General features: G+C 35.0%; 1 pseudogene; it reads left to right on the forward strand.

The window, feature by feature from the left end:
• The window catches only part of LOC140170004 (uncharacterized), an 84,333-nt pseudogene that overhangs the window by 35,656 nt on the left and 25,298 nt on the right, over nucleotides 1–23,379 (forward strand).

Below are 23,379 nucleotides of genomic sequence, written 5' to 3' on the forward strand. Positions count from 1 at the left end.
AATATGATTTTATGTATAATTGGGAAAACAAAGCCAAATGCATTTGCATTTTCGAATGCATCCAATATGTGCTTTGTTTTTGGTTCAAATATGTCAAGAGGTGTTGTCATTGTACACTCCAGAACTCTGAATAATGCCACCCTTGATTTTACTCTACAAGCTGATGATAGCAATTGTTTTTACTTGGCATATTTTTGACTTTGCAGCAGGAAGTAAGGGTAACTATGATTTAATGCATGCTTGTCTTCATCGATCTATTCTATCTGTTATTGATCATAAAACCTTAACTTTTAACCTTGAAATATTTCCCCTACAGGAATCTGAGAGCAAAAGTGAAGTATCACAGAGTGATGCTGGGACAGTGAAAACGGGATGCCTGGTGGTCGTACTCGTAGCCGCATGTCAAATTTCACTATGGGCACTGGAGGGCGCACTAAAAGAGCCAGCGTATCGTCACTACCTGCATCACTTCTCAATCTTGGCGAGGTAACAATTTTCCAATTCTGATCAAAATTAGATTCAAGCATTAGCTTCTTTTGGTTTTATGCAGGATTGGCTTAACATTCTGTGTCTTTATAATGTAAAATTGCACCATTTCACATGTCTAAATTTCACCTCCAATTTGCACTTATTGGCACAATGTGTATGAGCAGTTACTTTTTATTGTTTATATGGTGTGTTTTTATCTCTTCTGTAAGTTCGTTGATGGAATTAATTCAATCTATTGCACAAACTTTTATATGTTGGTATTGGGGAAATGTCCTTATATGTCAAGCAAGATTATATGCGACCTGTTTTGATGAATCCAGGAAAATTGTTGAAAATTTAAAACTTAAAATTTTTTTTTTTTTTTTTGATATCAGCAGCAGTAAGGTAGAAGATGGGTTTTAAAATATGCCAATTTATAGCACAAACTTACAAATCTCATTCATAAGGTTTTCTTGTTCTGTTTGAATTTAAGATTTTACATATTAAATAAATTGACACAAAATCTCTACTCTATCACTTCATTCATGTTTAAAAACAGTTTAGAAGTGTAAAGAAAGTTTTAAAAACTTTGCAAGATAAAAACTTTCTTAGAATGTCAACAATTTGCAAAGAAAACAAAAATTTCTGGAATTTCCATTATAGGATAATGGCCAGGATTAGAGCGTGAGTGGCTAAGAATGGCCGTGGGCGGAGGCCCTAGGCCATTCTTAGCCACTCACGCTCTAACCATGCCATTAACCGACTTAATACACACTTATGACGTCGCGCTATTGTTTTACCGCTCCATTATTTTCCACTTAATGGAGTGTTATTGAAATTTGATGCTCTTTACAAATTGATCAATTGCTCACACTGAATACACTATCAAATACACTAATAGAATGATCGTACTAGGTGCGAGTGAAAAATACACGGACTCAGCTTTATGTAAAATTTCTATAGAATTACCCATCATATCACGATCCAGGTGTTTAGTTTAAATCATCCGTATTACCACGTTCTTGAATTATAAAGATCTAAAATGTTTGTTACCCAAATTGAATAAACGTAGATTAGTAAAATCATTAAAGTGATTAGAAGTACAATCAATAGTTCTTTATGCCCACTTCTAATGTGTTAACTATTGACATGATTGAAGTAGTTGCGTTTAGGTCTGTATTTTGCATAATGAAGAAAATTGGCAAACTGGTCATAGGTTAATATGAAATAGTTAAATGCAGATCATTGCAGTTTTGTACCTCAAGAAAGGTAGACCTGCTGCTATCATGAGCAATGATATTCTTCTCTATGAATCGAGTGTTCGATTTTGGACAACCTTGCAATTATGGACACTATTTATTTATCTTGGATACTAGTAATTATAATTTGTGATGGAATCATTCCGAGGATATATATCGTTGATTCGCAGCAAGGACCTAAATCAGGTATGATTCTACTTTAAGTCAAGTAAGGTACGAAAATTTTAAATGTGTAAACTTTGTTTTATTTGGTTGGCCTTATTGCAACCCATTTTACCTAGGCCTATTATGTCCCTGAACTTGGTGGCAAAAAAAAACAACAAACAAACTTCGCCGCTTCATACGCGAAATAAAAGCTCAACTTCCAGTCCCCCTGGAGCGTCCCTAACATTATAATATTTAATTATCGGATAGGCCTACTGATCGATGTAAGTAAATATTCAAACATGCCAAAATACTATCAGATGAAACATCAGATGTACTAAAGTGAAATAAAAATTATACCGAAAATAGACCTACTGTGGCTTTTATCATTATTAAACATGCCCAAAGCAAACGATTTAAAAATAAACAGATACATAGGCCTAAATACATGATACATAATGTGTATTATGTAGCAATGTTGCCCAAAATGTAACAAATTAAACGTTGGTCCCAAGCCACTGAAAACGTATAAAAATATAAAGAACAAAAAAAATGATATCAAAAACACTAAGCGTAGAAAGAAAGGTCCAAATAATTTAAAGTTACGGGCTTACTAAGTTAAGCCTAAATAAGCATTTTCCACCAAAGTGAGGGTAAAAACACATCTTGCATAATAAGTATATACAACTTTTAACCTGCCCGTTTTGATCTTGCCTTACTTTTCACAGATTGCATTGTAAATTTATGTTTAAGTGCTCGGATAGCGACGTTTTCACGTGTAGGCCTATATAATATATTTGAGGGACCTGAGAGCAAATCAGACACATCGAATTGGATTTTGAACACGAGGAATGTCCTTCTGATATCAAATAATTCTGATTTTTATTAAATTCGCGATATATACATTACACATTTTATGGCAAATTATTAAAAATTGTAAATTGTAAAAAAGTAAATTGTATAAATCTAACGATATGCACCTAAAGATTATGAAGTTGGGATGAACAGCTGTCCATCATATGAAAATTTTGACCTTCATTATTACAGATTTTTTTCCTCAAAACACTAAAAATGTAGGTCTTTTTGGAAAAAATGTTTATGTTCAATATGAAAGGTCAAAATTTTCAATTCGCTTTTCATCCCAGCTAGGCCTACATAGGCCTACAGTTTCATTACATATAATTTATTAGATTTATAAAGTTTACTTGAGGACTGTTAAATTAAAAAATATGACATTTTAATAATTTGCCATAAAATTTGTATTATATCACGAATTTCACAAAATCAAAATTATTATTTTTTTTATATCAGAAGGACAATCCTCGTATTCAGTATGTAATTCGATATGTCTGATGTGCTCTCATGTCCCATAACAATAATGTGCAAATGTTGCTATCCGCTTCCTTAATTTATTGTATTAATGAAAATCATAGTTTTGTTGTTTTTCGTATCATTGTTTTGCATGAATGAAGTGATGATAACAATACTGCACTTTACGCAAATACATGCTTTTCGAAAGTGCAATTGTTATTAACACTACATTCGTAAATGCCAGTACTTTTTCCCTGAAAAGTATTTGCTTTTCAGAAAAAAAAGAGAAAGGCATTTACTGAATGGCGTGTTATTGTAATCATCGCTCCATTCGTGGAAAATAATGGAGCGCTAAAACAATAGCGCGACGTCATAGGTGTGTATTAAAAAACAAGAGTTGGTATCCTTTTGTACACAAAAAGCTTTTTTCCAGATTAGGGTCTGTCAGATGAGGGCAATCATATAATTTAGTTTTTTTTGGCCTATGCTAGTTTTGTGGAAATGGGTTCACATATTCATCACATGTATGCCTGTGTTATCACAAGTTCTGTTTTTAACTTTGTCTTTGTACCATTTTTGTATGACTTTTTACATGTTGTTGTCACTTTACTAATCATCCATTCATATTCCTGCAGTATGAGACTCTTGAAGAACTGTTGGAAAACTATGTAAGTATCCATTGACTAATAAAACACTGCACTTCATTTTGCACATCATCAAAATTATATGGCTATATTATTTTGACTTATAAAATAATGTCAGCAATTTTGCCACACTTTTTCAGTGAGGCTGCAGTAACATCTGTCACTCGAAGGCTGAAGGTTTGGTGTAAGAGTTTAGGGTTAAGAATGTAATTGAGCAGAAAACTATGATTACGAATAATGAAGGTTTAGTGTTTTAGGTCAACATTAGATAAGAATATGGGGAAGCAGGTCTTATTCACCTGCAGTATTCTGGGGCACCACATCAAGGGGGGCATTCTTGTCCTCATACAACATATGTGACACGATCTGGTCCATGGGGGCCAAAGGAGGCATTTTTGAAAATTGAGTTACTGTAATTATTACATTACACATACAATAGGCTATCATTTACTGAAAACACCAAAGGTCTAGCATAATTGGTTCTAAAGTTATGAAGTTTTTTGATGTCTATTTTCTTATGTATTTCATTGTTTTTTACTCCATATTCTTACCTTAATCTCAGTTTCAAATTTGCCGCCTTTGGCCCCCATGGACCAGATCGTGTCACATATACAGTAAAACAATCTATAACACATTCATTTTGCTTCCTCGTTGGAAAGATTGCATGGGAAAAAGGATCCCTTCCACAGTCACTTAAAAAGTTTTGCCTTGTGACCCCAACAGGGCCTAAAAGGAGGCCCTGAACCCACGTAGTGAGATGTTCCACTCTTTTCACTCACTCTGTTTTTAAGGAGTGTGGTACATTTTGTCTAATATGGCACCTCTAAGGCAATAAGGCCTGCATTCAACCAGCATTGAAAAAGTCAGATATTGCGATACTGCTACATGTAAGGTTTTGTGTGTTGAATAACTGAGTACATATACTGTATTCAACCAAAGGTAGTCTCAGACCCAGTCATATTACAAGGTACCTTTAAAGCTCTCTATTCTGTACATAACATAATTTTACAATTTGTTTTCTTCATATCACTTCAGGAGACTGGTTTGCTGTTTCTTCTTCATGAGACGGATCCAATCTTTACCGAGCTAGAGTCTCACCAGGTAGCGCTACAGAGTATGCAAAGTAGCAGCGCTGCTGGGTCATTCCTGGATGAGGTCACTAAGTGGCAGAAACGGCTGATGACTATTGAAGCTGTGTTGGCTACTTGGCTAGAGGTGCAAGAGAAATGGGTGGAACTTGAAGAGGTAAGGTTATTTGACAACTTCCCAATAAAAAGGATCAAACAAAACAAACAGAAAAAGCTTATTAAATTAGTAAAATTAAACAACACATTGAAACCTTTCTTTAACAGTTGCTAAACGATATTTCTGAATACTTCATGGCACTTTACATAATACTTCTGTATAACATAGAAGCATTGCATACACTTGGTGTTTGTCATTGACAAACACATGAATGTATTGTTTTGTGTATAAAGTGGCTACCACTCTGAAATCATAACCTCTGTTTTATTATGTTTTATGTGTTCTTTTAGGTTTTCAGTGGTGCTGATGTAAAAACATCTTTATCACATGAAGCAGCGCTGTTTACGTCAGCTAACAGAGATTTTAGACTATTGATGAGAGCATCTGAAAAGAACCCTAATGTATTACAATGCTGTCAGAGAAAAGGTAAAGGAATTGACAAGACAAAGAAATGAATGCCCCATATGTTTCGTATAATGCACAAATGAATCCATTTTTGAGGAAAGCAAAGGATCTCTCAAGCTTGCTGCATCACTTTTCTGTGATGTTAAATAATGTGCAGTGTATAATAATAGCCTACTAGTGTTGCCTAGCATTAGCCAAATTCATATTTATTTTGATAAAACCATTGGTCCTATTTCTGGTGTGTGTAAGGCAAAATCCTCTTGTAAATCATGAAAATGCAACAGCTTCAGGGGACTTTACCCTCTGACCCCCAAGAAGGGCAGTCCCTTCCAACCTCACTGGGGTCAACCTGCTAGACCCCACCCACCTCACTACTTACAATTTCAGTGCTACAGTTCTGCTCCATAGGTAATCCCTAAAATCTTATAGTCGTATCATACTAGGCTATCACAATGAGGGTAGCTTTTGTGAAGTTTTTCACATCTACATTTGTTGCTTGATACGAAAAGTGATTGCTGATATATTGATCACAAGTCACTAGCATGATGTAGCATCAAATCACTACCGGTTTATTTAAGAACACCTTTAGTATGGGTGAAATTTCTTTTCTTTGGGATGGAGATTAGAATGTTGTCCTGCTGAACTCTCAAAATGAATTTACAAGAAACATCATAAATTTTAAACTAATCTGGCCCATAATCAAGGTGAAGTTGGTCTTGAATGTGCTTAAAAAATTGTGCACTATCAGTATCATACCCTGCAGTAAATTCTGTCTTAGTATTTAACTTTCCCCTATCCCCAGATCAATATACAACTGACAATTGCCTTTTGTGAAAAGTGTTTGCCATATACAACCCTCTTTATTTATTAATGAGTCAGTAAGGGGGCATAAATGGAGAGGACATGAGGATTATGATGTGATCAGGTGTGTCTTTTTGCCACTTCAAATGACCATGCATTCAAACATGTTTTGATTCATTGACTTCTAATTAACTATTATACTCTTTTTTTGTTCCCTAGGCATTCTGAATATTCTTGAGAAGATGAACACCAATCTTGAGATTTGTCGCAAGTCTTTGCTGGAACACCTTGAGCGTAGACGACAACGATTCCCAAGATTCTACTTCCTGTCAATGGAGGATGTACTACACATAGTCTGTAATGGTAAGTTGATTACGTAAGATTTATTACGTGGGTTGATTTCTGATTGTTTATCAATATTTTGGAATGTATCTTGATTTTGGAATGTATTTATTTTTTATGGGGTTGGTTTTAGGTCATTGCAAATGCTCACATGCATAAAGAGATCAACAGTTCTATTTGCTGTGGCATCTCCTCATCTATGGATCTCTCTACCTTGTCTGGTACCTCATCATATTTGTGCTTGTTCTTCTCTTGAATTCATTTTAATCATCTCTTAAAAATCACCCCATGAATATTGCTTATGGTTAAGTTCTTGTTTGTTTATTTCTGGTTTTCTTATTTATTGTTTTTTTGGTTTCATTGCTCTTTGCTTGAGCTCTTTTTGTGTCATGATTGCTTATAAGCATATTTGTGCATTATACATTAGAATTATACATTATTGTTATTTGTAGTATTTTTCAAAGAATTTACCAGCAACGCGAAGAAAATATACTGAAATAGATTCCAATCGATATTAGATGGTTACTATCTTTTTCTCCTTGCACAATAGAACTACTACAATGAGCCCTTACATTGTACTAACAGTACTACTTTTTAAATATATTGTTTTGAAATCAAATGAAACAAATCATAAATTGTATTGTCTTTTTACTTTTGCCCATTAGGTTATGACTTGAATCAAGTTAACCTTTACCTGCCCAAACTCTTTGAGAATCTTGGTCAGCTGGAGTATGAAGAGAATCCAACAGAGGCTTGTGAACATGAATATCAAATCACTGGACTCATAAGCAACATGGGAGAGAGACTACCACTTAAGCAGGTAAGGGAATGTAACATCTATAGGATAGCTAGCAATTATGTCAAAATTAAAGAATTATCTTTACAAACTGACTGCTTAAACCTGTAAAGGTACAAATTTTCAGATGTGTAGTGTAGTACAATTACCAAGTGAAGACCATTTATTTACACACTTCATTTACACATTGCTGTTATGAAGTGTCACCTATCAGTTTCCTCTCAGTCACTAATCATGAAATCATGAAAGACAAAGTGGTTAAGGCACAGATTATGTAAATGTGTTAATTTTATGGTTACAGCTGATGTTATTTGCAAAAAATATTTTACCTGTTGTCACCATATAAGATAAATATTTGTTTTTCTCACTTTCCTAATTGTTTCAAAGCAAGAGAAAGTACTTTTGGGGGAGGTCGCCAAGACAAATACAATATCATTGATTAATATTATGATAACATGGCTATGTTCTTAATCGCTTTTCAGCCTGTACTGTGTGATGGACCAATCGAAAACTGGCTGAGTGCTTTACTACCAGCAATCAAAGCATCTCTTCAACAGCAACTAGCCTCAGCACTAAGTCAAGATGGTTCTATAGATGTTAATAGTAAGAAAGGTGCAAGGGAAATCCACAGTGCTGGTGCTAGGAGAGTAAACCTGTCAAGGGAGGAGAAACTCTCTAAACAAGGTATGGATACGTATTGATCACAAACGTAAAGCCATTCAGTTAAAACTGTTTAAAAAGATCACTTACCCTTCTTGTCATTTTATCTCAGTAAAGTAACACATGTATCACTACAGCCGAGCTTCTAAACAGGAAGGAGAGCTCGGGAACTGACATAATAAATATCATTGAGAAAAATCAGAACCGGTGGGTTTTGGTTGTAGTTACAAGTCACCGCCCTCTCGATCTTTGACCTATTAACAGACTGAAGGCAGATAACATTTATTTGCATACCATAATAGGTCAAAAACAATTGAGATCTGTTGGTAGCCAAAGTTACACTGGTGAAATATCAATATTGAGAATTTTAAACAAAGCAAGAATATGAATTGAAAACAAACTTTAGCAGCAGTTGTTTTTTTATTTGGCAAACAAATATTTAAAGTGTTAAGTTAATGTTCATACCTCATTTGTAGCATGACCTTGAAGAAGTAAGATCTGTTCCCAAAAGAAGTGAAGTCAAGTCATTAATTAACAAGATTTTTATACATTGGTAATGTTGTGTTTCAGGCGGTGTATCTAGGTCAGGCAGTCGCCAAGGTAGTCGTTCAGCGAGTCGTAACAGCATGAATCCTAATGCTGCTGCTCCCAGGGAGTCCCAGGATGGATCTGGGAGGTCATGGATGTTGGAACATGTGACAGAAGTGGTTTATTTGGCTACACAGATTCAGATAACAGAACAGATGGAAGCATGTATGAAGTCTGTAGCTGATGGAAATAAAGATGCAATCAAGGTAAGACCATGTGATGCATGATGTGAACATGGAATGAGTGTGTTTGGTTGTATTGAAAAAACATGTGGCTATATAGGTCGAAATAAATATGCTATACAGAGGAGTTTCCAGGGCCGGGTATGAAGTCTATAATATTGCTGATGTCAATAAAGATTTTTTTATTTTATTTCACATAGCCAAAACGGCTTTTATTTCCCTGTGCTCAATGGGAGAAAGACATGTATACAGAAAATGAAAAACTACACAGATTTACATAATGCAGGAGAACATTGAAAATAAAACATTACATGATGTTTGAAAAGAGCGCAATCCATTACAGCTTTTAAAAAGAATGGTGAAAGTTAACAACACATCTGTTCTAAAACATGCCATTTATCAATAAATTTGTGCATTGTATTATTACTAATAGCAATTAGTTTCTCAAGCTTGTAATGAAATTTAATCAATTGCAGAAAAGACACAAAAGATGGCTTTTGGTTTTTAAATCTACTGTCATAAATAACCTTTTTGATTAAAATGACACATATATTCAGTAAAGTCTCAGAACCAAAACCAAAAATAATATGCTTATAGTTTAAATCAATGTTTCCATCAACATTGTCTATATACCATAATCCAAAATCATTCCACATTTTCTTCGCATATTTACAATCCCAAAACAAATGGTTCAAAGATTCAGGAGAGTTATTACAAAAGGTACACATTTCACTGTTCACAAGGTTCATCTTATACAGTCTACTATTTGTCATTAGACAATTAAGATTAATCTTATATTGAAAAATCCTGGTTCTTATATCATAAGTTGACTTGAAAGGCATAAGGTAAATAACACTCCATTCATCATCATTAATATTAAACTCATTCTTATACTTTTTCTGTGATGTTGGAGGCTCTTGTATTCTCTGTACAAAAATACGATTAATACATTGAGATGTCATTTTACTAATATTGATTTCTTTATCTTCATGATACAACACGAAACCTTTAGGAGTACAAAGATCCCTGTCAAAACCTTGTTTCAAAACTTGCTTCCATGAAGAAGGAATTGCATCAATAATGCTCCTCCATTGCAAAAAATACTTCTTAAAAATCCCCCTATCACTCCAGACCTTAAATGGAACAACCGTACCATCAGTGTAAAATAAGTCGCTAACTAACTTCATACCATGGATCAAAAAATGCTGACAATAGATGGACTGGCGATTCACAAGGATGCGACGATTGTTCCAAATGCATTGCTGGTGTGGGTCGACATTATCAGGATTAGTTAAATTAATATACAAAATCAACATATCTTTATAAAAGGATGGAATATGCCATTTCATTATCTGCTTTGGGGAGATATTACAATAAAAGATTAAATCATTACCATATGGGATGATAAATTCATTCAAAATAATTTTCCAAGGTGCTGAAGTGGTATTGTATTTACTAACCCACTTAATTTTCTGAGCAGCAAAATAGATTTTACATCAACCATTTTCAGCCCTCCTTGATCAATTTCACCAATAATTGTGTTTCTCTTAACAAAACCTTTACCTCCATTCCAAAGAAAATTATAAATAATAGTGATGTCAATAAAGATGTTATACAGGGGAAATTTGGTATATCAGGAAACTGAATGTCAGATGTGTGTGTTTCAGATAATTCAAAAAACATTTAAAATTAATTACGACTGGCACTATTGATAACCAGATTTAGTTTAACTTTGTCTTTTGTTAATGATGGGAAACGAATGATGGGAAATGTGCATTTTTATTATTGAGTATATAATACATCCTGAACATCAATATTATCAGTTGTTCCCATTGTGCCATAATTTTTATTTGTTTACAATATATTATGACTTTTGTATTTGCAGGAGACACTAGATAAAGTAACTCAAAGCATCAATGCAGCTGTTATCATGCTGAAAGGAATTGATGATGAGAATGAACGCAAAGCACGCATACTCAAAGAACTCAGAAAGAAAGAAAAAGAAGGTAACTTTATGGATAGACCCTATCAATAACTGACATAATACAAACATTGCTGACAAACATTCTTGTTGAATTAAAAGTCTTTCTACATATTAAGTATTTTTGTCATAAGGCAAAAAACGCAAGGCACGGACAATTGTATGTCTGAAAGCTTATTGTTTTGTGGTGCACGTTTGTCTCAGAGAAATTTGCCAATTTAATATTTGCACCACCTTGTTTTAAATGTTTTAAAAAGAAGTGTTGGCATCCACTACTCAAAATATTGTACATACCTATCATCGATCGTTAATAGTAAGAAGAACAATTCCTATCTTTTATTCTCTAGTTATACAGCAAAAGAGATGATCCTGATCCATTTGACCTAACCTTATTTTTTACGTTCTTTCCACAGCCAATCAGGATGTGAACATCAAAGCAGGAGGCAGTAGTCGTGACACACCTCTGCACTCAGCCCGCCCTGGTTCCCAATCCATCAGAGCTTCCCAATGGAGTCTTAATGAGCCACAGAATGCTAACATGCAGGTCGGAGGTCAAGCTCCAATAGCAGAGGAAGGAAGTGTGATGTCATTGACTCAAGAAGATATGACAGCTACTGGCAGTAGCGAACAAGGTAGCAATATTAAAGTCAATTCTTGAAATGAAAAATATGTTAAAGTATCCTTCTTGAATCTTGGAGCATGAAAAAATACTTTGAAGCATTTATATTGGAACAGCGGTGCATTTTTTAAAACTTTTTTTATATAAATTTTACTGCTTCAGCAGAAGGGTACCCAATAGCAATGCTAATCTTAAGGGCTGCCCATGAACAAACCAGATGGGGCACACTATATACTCACTTCTGACAGGTGGAATATGCATTTTCAAGCTTTTCCAGAATTATTTCCCTGTTCTATTCTTAAGTAAATGTGAGAATATTTTCAGGTTTTTCGGAGGTTTAGAGACTTATCAAGGCTTATTTTGCCAGTGTTTACTTTAATCCTTGTAACACATAGTAGACCTACCAAATATCAAGTACAATGCCATTTTGCTACCCAAGTAATAAAGCCACTGACATTTAAAACACTTCATACATTTATACATTTTTTTGTAAAAATACAATGAGTTGATTTCATAAAGGAGATATATGAATGACACTTATCTTTGTAGTAGGGATTCATTATAGGAACACATGATCAAGTTAGATGAGTACTGACATCTTGTAACTGTACATTAAGTTATTTAAGAGTGGGAAATTTACCCTATGCTCTATACTCCATGCTAATTCGCTTAAATTATGTAACTGTCAACCATATTGTATATCCTGTCTCAACTCAACTTCCATATAATGATTACATTTGTGTGTTTTCTAACACAATTCGCAGCTGGTAATGGTGATGCCAAACCAGGGGGACTAGTGGACACCATGAAGGTCACCTTACCACCAGAAAGGCGAAAGATCAAGGTCAAAGTTGAAGAGGAAATTGATAAGACAGACTTGCACCTGATGTTGTTCCCTGGACAAATCCAGAAGATTAGTAACTTGATTGCATTGATGGCTCATCAAAGAGATCTTATTTATAGGTAGGTCAAAGGTCATGCAACACATGAAAAGGGCAAAGTCAAAAGTTCAAAAGATTTAGATTAAAGATGGAAAAAGAAATTGGAAAACAGATTTGAATCCAGTGTTTTCCAGCACCATGGATAATTCCTTATCAAAGGATCTTGCTTAAATGTTACATGTTAACATTTTGAAGGAGCTAAGAAAGTTAATTTTGAAAGTTGAAGATCAGATCAATCTGTGAATCACAATTTGGTGAACAATTGCAATCAATTCTTTCTTTATCCATTCTGTAAAACTACCAATACATTCACAATGACCCAATAAAAATTTTTAATAATGGAGGGGCATATTAAATAGTCACAATATAATAAATATACATCTTTAAATTCAAATTTCATTAATTTAGCTTTTTTGATAATTGTTTGATAACAGGTTACTTGAGTTACAAGGAGAGAGTTCAAAGCCTCTTACAGAATCTTTTGACTGGCGTACTCATCTCAAGTATGTATGGGATGGAGCAAACAATAACCTATCTGTTCAGGTAAGGATGTTATTCTGTTGTGATGTTTGTAATGTAGGCCTATATGGAGAGGTATTTTAGTTGCTATTAAATTTTTACTAATTTCACAGTTCTGAGCATTTTTCAAGACCAAATCTTTAAACTATTGAGTTTGAAATATTTCTTTGGATTTTAAATTTGCAGTTCTGAAAAGCACCATAAAATAAAAAACCTTGTGAAGATTTTCTTCTTCCTTACAGTTTTCCCAATCCAAAAAAGCACTACAGTTTGCAATTAACGAAGTAAATTGAAAAACAAATAATTTAAAAATGCTGCGGTAACAAAATTGTAATGTTCAACTTATCTGAACATACAAATAAATATTTTGAAGTAATATTAAATTTTGAGAAATTGATACAACAATAGGTCTTCTGTTGTCTATTTTCAAGATGTTAAAAACTGCTTTTAACATTTATTTTCCTTAGTTGTGTACACTTCTTGAATCTTTTTAGATCCATCCAAAGTTCCACTGTGGTCAGTTTGTAGTGTTTTAGTTTGTTTTTAGCTATATTCAAGATGCAATTTAATAACACAAATCTTTGAACCACAAGTCAACCCATTATATACTTTTGCCTTAAAAATGTATACATCAAAGTTTTTGTGAAAGTTCTAATATTTAGGGATTCAATCATGTTTCACCGTTGTTCATCACCGTTTAACAACGATGCGGCTAGCGTCGTCTGCGTGGTTTACTTGCGAGGGCAGCTTTAGCTGCCCGAGCGAAGTAAACCACGCAGACGCGGTGAAACGTGATTGAATCCCTTTCAACAAAGAAGCTAAATATTGTATTATTCACGATTATTTTACGAGGAATGTCAGTTAAATCATTGCCACTCAGCCTTACAAAAACTTCGATGATTTCTCTTTTGATATCAGCAATAAAACTACAGAATAAAACGGCAATGTTTAGCCGCTACCTGAAAAATACTGAATTCAACTTGTAAGCTGGCATACGCACAAAGGTTCCAGGCATGACGAATTTTACGCTCTCGCGTAAGCGTAGTCTCGCTCGCGTTCGCGTATACGCTACAGTAAAAGTATGGGTTCATCACGGTTTAACAACGGTTGGCTCCTGTACAAAGGTATAGGAAGAGTTGTTGAATTAGGTATCAAATCTGGTATGTTAGGATATACAGATGATTGCTTAAAATTTATTTTATTAATATTTTTATTTTTATATTATATTTTGCAGCTGTTTGATACTGAGTTTGAGTATGGATATGAGTACCTTGGTTCATCCAGTAGACTAGTCTTGACTCCAGCCACAGAAAGAGTGTTTGTTAGTCTTACACAAGCTCTCAAATCACATATGGCAGGATTGTGTATTGGACCCAATGTAAGTAAAACAATTTTATGGAGGTGTGCATGTTGTATACCCCATGTTCCTGTTCCATTCATCAACATTTCAAGGTTGGTGTTCTCGGAAAGGTGGTGATACAAAGATGAGTGTATTGTGGGTTTGTGTGTGAGAGAGAACCAAAGATGAAAGTTTTATGTTAGAAAATTATGAGTATCTTCATTTCTTGAACAGGTGTATAAATAAATGCTTTAACCTTGGTCTATGACGTGCTTGTATGGTTTCTTTTTACATCCAGTGGAGTGGTCGTCTGGAGATGATTGGTGAATTAAGCAAAGTACTTGGCCAACCTCTATATCTGTTTAACTGTTCCAGTACTATGGATCCTAATATGTTAGGGGATATATTCAGAGGCTTGGCATCAACTGGTAAGTGCTACATTTATATTCTTTGTGGTGTTGTATCATAAAGAAAAACTGTATTATAAGAAATAATTAATGACTAAGCTTCTGTCCAGTTTTAAAACAAGGATGGCACAGTTATAAAAATGTCAGCAATAGTACTCTTTTCATTCAAACTTGTTAGACTGTTTCTTGGTTTAATTAAGTCTTTAATACTCTACATCCTAAAATTAAAAGTTATGTAATTTATTCAGATTTCTCAGAAAAGGGTTATCAACCAAATCCTCATCCACAGTAGAGAGATGCAAGTCAAATGTAACAAATGTTTACAAACTACATTAATCTTATGTAATATTTTCAGTTTTTTGTGCATCCAAGCTCTTCATTAGGCCCTGTGTAGGTAGTATAGAACATAACAATAGGAGTTACAACCTGTATTTCTGGTATCCGTACTTGTCAACTTACCAATTCGCATCTATGGTAGTGATGATGAATATGAGCACAATCTTTGTTCAAAAATAAGGGTTTTATTTCAGGTGGAAATTTGATATCCTTGTTGAAAGTGTTTTATAGTGTAAATTTCCATTTTAGGATTTCTTTTTTTCCCTTTTCATTTTACCATATTCAATACTTTTCAAAACTCAGCATAATCTTCTATTCTTTACAGGATGTTGGGTGTGCTTCAACAACATCAACCACATCCAGCCATCTGTCCTCAGTGTTTGCACCCAACTATTACAAGTCTATCTAGACTCACTGAGAGCCAACAAACCAACCATTACATTCAGTCAGGGGGAGGATGTTGCCCTCAATCCAAATGGGGCATGTCTGGCAACACTGGATAGCAAGATTGATGTACCTTACATGCCAAAGGCAGATAAATTGCTCATCCTGGATTCAGCCGTAGGGCTGCTGCCGACGGAGCTGAGTCGACAATTCCGTACCGTTGCCGTGGTGAACATGGATTTCAGAATTGCTGCAGAAGTTATGTTGTTTAGTCAAGGTAGGTTCTTAATGAGTCCAAATTGATAAGTAAAAGATAATGTATATTGATAAAAAATTTAATTGTTATGGAAATCACATCACTAAAACTTTACTTCTACTGAGATAATGCTGCTTCAACAAGGTGCACAACTTTATTATGTACTTCAGCTGAATTGACACCCGATCACAGAAGCAAGTTCAGGCATGCATTTTTACATACTTAATTTTTTAGCAGTGTTGAACTATTACTTTTGCAAAAATAACTTTGCAGACTTGAAATTTTGACTCTCATGTGATGTCAGTTCAGTTCAGTTCAGTTTTATTTCATCAAATTCCATCCATGCAAATAATTACAATATAAAAAAAAAAGCTTTTACAAACATTGTATAATATGGTGAAAATGATGAGGATGCCACTGAAACGCAGAACGTGTTGTTGTGGCAACCTTAAAAAAGTTACTAAACATGTGAATCATGTGAATTGGTTTACTATTGCCTATCACATGATCTATTATTTTGAACATTGATTTACTATCCACAATCATCAACTTCTGAAAGTGAATTAATTCACAATAATAAAAATCAACAATAATACATGTCATGATGATGTTAAGTAATGTGTAGTATCTTATATGCTTAATCCATTTTCCTAAACTGTTGTCTGCAAGAGCAGCAACCTTGAGTTTGATAATCACAATTAAAATAAATGCAAAAATGACAAGTGATGTGCTGCTTTTCAAAAGCGAATGGCTTTTAAAAAAACAAAACATTGCTATCGCAAAGCGATCAAGTGTAACTTTAAGCTGTACTTACATTGTCATGACTTAGTGGAAAAACAAATTCATTGTGTTACCTAAGAAGTTACATGGTTGTGCTGAGACTTACAAAGTGAAAACACTATAATAATGAACTCACAGTAATAAGAGCTATGCTAGCTATGATCAAAGATCAAACAACATAATTGTCAATTAAATATTGAAAAATTGATTAACAATCCCTTAAGATGAAAGCTAAATGTTTGATTTCTTTCCTTCAGGTTTTGTACAAGCTGTGGAGCTGTCACACAAGCTGATATCACTGCATTACAATGTGCACTAACATGATTCCCATGGCACTTTCTGTGTCATTTGATATCAAATTAGGTAAGAGTTAGACATTTTGATGCCTGAAACGTTATTTGCAAAAACAACCTTAAGATAACTTTAATGTTTTGTGTTTTGGACTGCCCTTTGTGATGCCAAGTAGATAAGATTTTTTCCATGTTTGAGGGTCGCTCATGGAGTATAAAGTAGTGTACATCTGGATTTTTCACCATGCGTGTGGACACAATGCATTGCATACTTGTACCAATTAGGCCGCTAAGTTCTTACACTTGTTTGATGTCAAGCCATGGTTAAAAGCAGGAGGTGTACTATTTTAGTGCATATAGGTGACAATCCAGTGTGGATTTTCAATAGTATTGTGCAAGGGACTATACAGAGTTAGGACTCTCCCAGACTAACTTCTTTGTATGCATCACAGATATAAAATAATAAATGGACATATATTTGGCATGGGATATTTAGATGCTTCTATCATGGCTAATATTGGCTATGTAGGTCTGTATATGAGCAAATATCAATTATGCTAGTTCTTGGCTACTCAGCTTGATATGTTTGATGTCCTTCAGGTGGAGATTCTAATGAAGGTGCACATGGGTGGAGCTTACAGAACCTACGACGCATCATACTTGAAGCAGGTGCTGTCTTGGACGACTTGGTGGCTTATCATATAGCAGAAGAAACTGAAGGTACTAGAAAATAGTTGTTGTTTCTGCTGTTGTCAGTGCATCTGGTTGTGTAGCTAGTGTCAATCTAAAGCTAAATAACTAAAGCAGCTATGTTAATTGAAAAAAAAACACCACATTTTTTACTAGAATGTGAATGATGTAATTAAGCTAATGGGGAAAATTCTGAGATAAAGATACAGGAAAAGAATACCATGAAGCAAAATACAACCTAATATATTGCAACATTGACATTATAAATCCGGTAACTTTGCAACCATGGATAGCAAGGATGTATTGGACTTCAGCTAAAGTATGTATGTTACCTGGATTAATTGATGTAATTGATGATAATTTTTTTCAAAATTGCCATCTTTGTTTAGATTATGTCACCTATCATTAGTGACTACATCACTCTCTGAAAAGAGGTCAAAGGTTAAATAAAGATTTTGTTAACCTTTGAAAATTGTAAGAAGAGATTTCAAACATCTGAGATAATCAAATTTGAAATTTTAATAAATCAGTTGCAACATTGGGTTACTAGAAGTTGCTAAAAAAATCAAGATATTTATTAATGCTACAACTTTCTTGTTTTAATTCTTTGTATTTTTTAATTGTGTCCAAAGCCTTGATGACAATTGCTGCGCAGAACTACAACTTCAACACAGATAGCTCAGAGAGTGGAATTGATGGATCTCAAGAAAAAGGTAAAACTAAAGCAAATTACCTGTATGTGGGGTATGTTTGCAAATGTGGGGCGGTGTAGGGGGTGTGTTTGTTTTCACCTACAAACATGGACTATACACCCAAAAAATCTGCCATTTTTGTCTTTTTCAATTAAAAACCATTTCAGACATCCTTGTTTGGATGTGTATGACTCACTACTCAAAGCTGCTCAAAAAAGCACCCATTCTTCAATGTTATTATATCAAAGGCATCATATGACACCAATTCACCTTTATATCTACTTTAGGAATCATGGAGGTCCCTGAAGCTCTTATCAAGTATGAAAGTGAAGCACTAGTGATAGCGCTGAGAAACACCTTCATGCCCCGTCTCCATGGTAGCGATGCTGAGATGTTTGTAACCATGGTAGAGGATGTATTTCCTGATGCTGGTGTACCCATGGGATTTGGAGGCGGTTCTACTTCAGGTGAGTGAATGCTGAGATGCTGCAATAAAGAGTCTTGAACACTTGTAAAAAAAATTCAGTATTTGTATTAGTTAAAATAGACAAGGTCTAGAAATACCAATCTCATCTAATCTTACAGTAGACTAGTCTAGTAACTGTAAGTCATAATTATAATCAAATTAAATTTTGCATAGAAACACGCCACCTGTACAAGTTTTATTCAAATATCTTTTGGATGAGTAGTTCTTAGATTGTACAATGCTGATACAAAGAATTTAAATAATGTATAATGTTAGTGATAAAAGTACACAAATGACACAAGCACCATTCAGTTGATGCAAGTACCATTTTGATAAACACATCATTGTTTCTCTTCCATTCTTTGGAAGTAGATTCCAGAGTGCATCTTGAATCTGCACAGCGAAGTTTTTTGTACTGGCATTTTTTCCTCAAAATACATTTATTATATCATATTCTTTTCTTGCAGGTTCATTGGAGCTAAACACACCAGTAGTCAACACCAACCCAGCAGGTAACACACAGAACTTCATGCCAAATGGTTCAGGAGAGCACCAACCTCTTGAAGACGTCAGTTCTGCCATCGCTGTAGCAACCAATGAGCTGGGATTGTTACCTGGTGTGGCATACCAGGCTAGAGTTTCACAGTTAGCACAGCTCACAGACACACACCAAACAGTAAGTAGGCAGCTGCCTCTCTCCCTTCTCTCTTTCTGTTCTCTATCTTTCCCTCTTTGTTTCTCTCTGTCTTTGTTCTTGTCTCTTTTATCTCTCTCTTTCTCTGTTGCATCTGTGTCTATCGCTGTGTCTCTTTCCTTGTTTATCTTTCTCCTCACTTTCTTTCTTTCTCTCCCTCACTTGTTTGCTTTCTCTTCCCCTAGTTGCCGGCGAGATAAGCTCAGAATATTGCATTGACGTCATCCTTGAGAGGTGTGGCAAGTTTTTACTCTCAAAGGATGCTGTGCATATGGTGACCCAGATTCAATAATGTATTAGATCAATTGCCAAGACAAGTCAATTATAGCATGTTTCTACTTTGAGTTACAAAGTCTGCTGGCAAATATGATAGTAAATTGTTAAAACGGATACCTTGTTGTGATGCACTTTCAAAATAGTAATTCTTGCTTGTTTCTGTCTGACACAGGTTATTGTGACTGGCCCAGCTGGTTGTGGCAAGAGTGAATGCATCAGGACATTGGTTGGAGCACAGAGGGAATTAGGCAAGATTGTCACAGCACAAAGAGTGTTCACTGAAGCAGTAGAAACCCATGAGTTGCTTGGCTATGCAGACCCTGACTCAAAGTAAGTTTGGATAAAGATCATTGACATTAACCCATTACATGGATCCACCATCTTTGTGCTTTTCTAGCAACATGTCAGAAGGCTTTTGCAAAGTGTACATAGTAATTAAAGCATGTGTTTGAAAAGCACACACACACAATTTGCAGGTAGAACCTCAGTTTGAGATGACCATGCAAAGGGTGAGTAAAGATCAGGGGTGTGAAATCTCCGCTACAGAGCGGAAATCCGCTTTTTTCATTTTTCTGACCGATTTCAATTTCCGCTTTTCAAAAATCAAAAGTGTGTCTGTGTACTTCTGATAGCATTACATGTGTGTCGCAATAAAAACGACTGGGAAATGAGATTAACGATGCTTGAAAGGTCATGAAACGCAGGTCATAACATCATCGCGATATTCTTTGATTCCTCGTTCTTACTCATTGTGTAATATGTTTGTTTGGGAACTGCGCCCATCGGAATGAGTTAAAATGGCGTCGTGGTACCTGTGGGGAAATACGAAATACGTGATTTTTCGTAAGCGATCTTCAATCCGAACCATCCATCGGAAGTTTCACATTTGATTTCATAAAAATCATATGGAATTAAGAGAAGATACATCATGGCTACCATAAAATGTAATTTTGTCAAGCGACACTCACATTTAGGCCATGAAATGGAAGCTTATAATCTTCAATTTATTGCTGGTGAAATACGCGCGGAATAGCATTGAATTTGTACTGTAGTTTGGTAGGTAAATTTTCCGATAACTAAAATAAAACTTACATAATACTAAGAACATCCATCCTCCAGCAAGGTTAAAGAAATATCAGAAATTAAACAAGTTAATTTAATAAAATAATTTTGCAAAATTGCAAATTCTGATTAAATCACTTGATCTGATGAAGGGTCATAATGCATGGCAGACTTCATGATGATATTATTTTCTGTTCTGTTTACTTCTTGTTAAAGGGAATGGAAAGATGGCCTGTTCACAGCTCTACTGAGAAAGCATTGCCTGGTGCCTACTGCTGACTTCATCAACAGTAAACCACAGATAAAGGTCTTGCATCTGGATGGCAAGGTAAAAATGTGCACAAAATTTGTAAATTTGAAGATGGGAAATATATTTCCACCTCAAATCTTTTAATGGTTTACTTTCATCCAATATGTCAATAAATGACATTAAACAGCAATCAATTTAGTTGGCACTGTGGTGAAATTTTAGAAATCCATACTGTCACCTTGCTTATGAAACATGATTCATAAGTCAAATATAAAGTAGATCAGTTTCACACTTTCTTTCATTCAATGTTTGGTTGATCTTGAGAGCCTAATATCATAACCAATCTAGCTGTAAATGAATAAAGAAAGCAGTAGCTGACCAAAGGTGAGGTGGGAATTAAGGAACATTCACCCAAACAGCCTCCCCTCCCCAGTCAAAACTAAAAAATTGTTGAAAATTCCACTATTTGGGCCAAAATTGCTGAGTTCGCACATTTTCAGATGCCCCCCCCCCAAAAAAAAAACACCCCATCACGTCCCCCTTAGTTTTTTGTGCAAAGGTGATAAAACAATAAACTCTTGTAGTGGTAAGGCATCAATAGTAGGCATATTTAACTCGTATTGCATAGCAAAACACTGCACATCTTCAACAAAAACGAGAGTTTTAACTTGAACAGTAAAAGTGTGCCCTGTTTTATCGAAATACAAGGGAAAGGGAATGCTTGCATCAAATTGACTTGTCGGTATGATAAAATTCTTCTTCAGTACTTCTTCAGTGGAATCTTTATGATAAACCATTTGTAAATTGTGATTATTTAGACACTGCATAATAATCAAGATTTTCTTTTTTTTGTTTGCAATTTGACAGGTTGACTGTGTGCAGATGGAGGTCCTTGGTTCCCTCTTCCACAATGACTGCTCCCTGGTTCTAGCCAATAATGAAAGAATACATATACCAGACAACATCAGGTTTTACTGGGAGGTAGGTACATCGCATCAAAAGGGTGTAAGGTAAAGTAATGCCAGATCAATAACTGCCTGCCAAAATGCAGCGATCCCCCAAGGGATTACTAGTCTCATTAGTATAGCTTTGTGTGGAAGTTTCACCATTTTATACAAGGAGTATGGTCTGCCTTTATACATCAGTTTATGCAGGTACCCATTTTTACTCCTGGGTGGAGAGAGGCAATTAATGATGAAGGGCCTTGCCTGGCACAGTTGCAAAGCTACTGTTTTTTTGATTATGAGCCAAAGCTATATTGCTTCCACACCTTACCCTTCAAGAAAAGAGGGTGAAGGAAACCCACATTTTCCCTTTTGTAACTGAATAATAATTATAGTAAACAATATATACAGAGGAACTGACCAGGTAATAGTATTAAATGAAGAAGGGGTGCAAAGAAAATTTGACTGAAGTGGGATCGAACCGGTGACCTCTGGTTTGCGAGACCAATCACCTACATAGGGGGTGTAGATTTCAAATAGTCACCCATTCAAGTAACCTCACTTCAAATTCATGTGGAAGATTAAGGTCATGTCTTTCATGCGGCTATATGTGGCCAGATATGGTCCAATCAGGCTGAAGTCGGCAATAATGAAACTGAGATATATGCAAAAATGAGGAGGAAAAAAGAACAATAAAAAACATAAGAAAATGGATATATAAAAGGTTCATAACTTTGCAACCAAGTATTTAAGAAACCTTGGGGATTTAACATAGCGTAGGTACTGAGCAAGTTAGTAATGGTAATAACTCAATTTTCAAAATATCTGACTTTAGCCCGAGTGGATCAGATTGGGTCACATATGGATTTCAACAGGAACAGCCCAATTCAATTCCTTTGGATACCTACATTGATGGAATAAAAACTAGAACATTCAAAAGAAAATTTGATATAAGAATTTTGTTATCCTTGATCCATGCAGATGGAGTCAACAGCAAGTCTAAGCCCATCAGTCCTCTCTCGTGTCGGTCTTCTCTCCTTGGACAAAAACGATGTCAACTGGTGTATCATCCTTGCCAGATGGCTCAACTCACAACCAGAATCAGAGCAAGAAGTGTTGCAGAAGTTGACAAAGAAATATGTGGGTCCAACCCTGGAGTATCTGGACTCATGTACTAGGCCTGCTGTCATGGTTGGTACCGATAGAGTTAGTAAGCCAAGGATGAGACGGATGATTGATGTATCAGAGATTAATATGGTGTCAACTTTCTGTCACTTATTGGAGGTGAGTTTCTATCTAGATTGTTTTATTATGACATTCTTATTGTGATGCTCACAGTTGAATGCAAGATTTGAGAATTATAAAATACAAAAATAATATTTATTGGAACAAGTTCAAAGCACAAATTGATTTGTTATCAAATTCACTGATAATATTTCACAAATATACAAATCATGATGCTTCCTCTGATGAAATTATTTCAATAATGTTCCACAAGCAAGTTATCTCATAAGTGAATAACTAATATTCAACAAAAGTATATAATTTCACAATCCAACAAAATAATTATGACTTCTTGTATATTTATTTATATATATATGCAAATCT

This window comes from Amphiura filiformis, chromosome 14 (genome assembly GCF_039555335.1).
Source record: "Amphiura filiformis chromosome 14, Afil_fr2py, whole genome shotgun sequence".
NCBI lineage: Eukaryota > Metazoa > Echinodermata > Ophiuroidea > Amphilepidida > Amphiuridae > Amphiura > Amphiura filiformis.